Source organism: Buceros rhinoceros, unplaced genomic scaffold, assembly GCF_000710305.1.
Source record: "Buceros rhinoceros silvestris isolate BGI_N320 unplaced genomic scaffold, ASM71030v1 scaffold3572, whole genome shotgun sequence".
Taxonomy (NCBI): Eukaryota; Metazoa; Chordata; class Aves; order Bucerotiformes; family Bucerotidae; genus Buceros; species Buceros rhinoceros.
This window is the reverse complement of record NW_010399324.1, coordinates 18,016-18,951: the sequence shown is the minus strand read 5'-3', so window position 1 is coordinate 18,951 and position 936 is coordinate 18,016.

Genomic DNA, 936 nt, shown 5'->3' with positions numbered 1-936 from the left:
ACACTGCTATTCTTCATTACCTTTTTATTACGGGGCTTTATGTCACTACCACAGCGTTCAGGTGGGAATTCGAGAGGGTTTCACTCAGGAATGTCTTCACGGCGAGACGCGAAACAAGCCAGCAGCATGGCACTGCTTTCTACCGCCAGCTCGGCTCTGGGAACATAAGGAATGCCAAGAGCACCTGGAGCTGTGGCTTCACCAGGCTAAGCCGAGCTGTGCAAGTGCTCAGCTAGTGCAGGATTGGCCGTGGAGATCTGCACAGGGCATGGAGAGGGGAAATAAAGCAAAATAATACAGTCACAGGATGGCATTTAATTTATAAACTTAAAAAACTGGCTGAGTGGCTGAGCCCAGAGAGTGGTGGGGAATGGAGACAAACCCAGCTCGTGGCCGGTCACCAGTGGTGCTCCTCAGGGCTCAGTGCTGGGGCCTGTCCTCTTCAACATCTTTATCAACGATCTGGACAAGGGGATCAAGTGCATCCCCTGTCAGTTTAGAGATGACACCAAGTTAGGAAGGAGTGTTAATTTGCTGGATGGTCGTGAGGCCCCAGAGAGGGGTCTGGACAGGCTGGATCATTGGGCCAAGGCCAGTGGTCTGGGATTAAAGAACGCCAAGTACCGGGTCCAGCACTTGTCCTCTTCAACATCTTTATCAACGATCTGGACAAGGGGATCAAGTGCATCCCCTGTCAGTTTAGAGATGACACCAAGTTAGGAAGGAGTGTTAATTTGCTGGATGGTCGTGAGGCCCCAGAGAGGGGTCTGGACAGGCTGGATCATTGGGCCAAGGCCAGTGGTCTGGGATTAAAGAACGCCAAGTACCGGGTCCAGCACTTGGGTCACAACAACCCCCTAATGCTCCAGGCTGGGGGAAGAGCTGCTGGAAACTGCCTGGGGAAAAGTACCTGGGGGTGTTGGTGGCAGGAGGTGC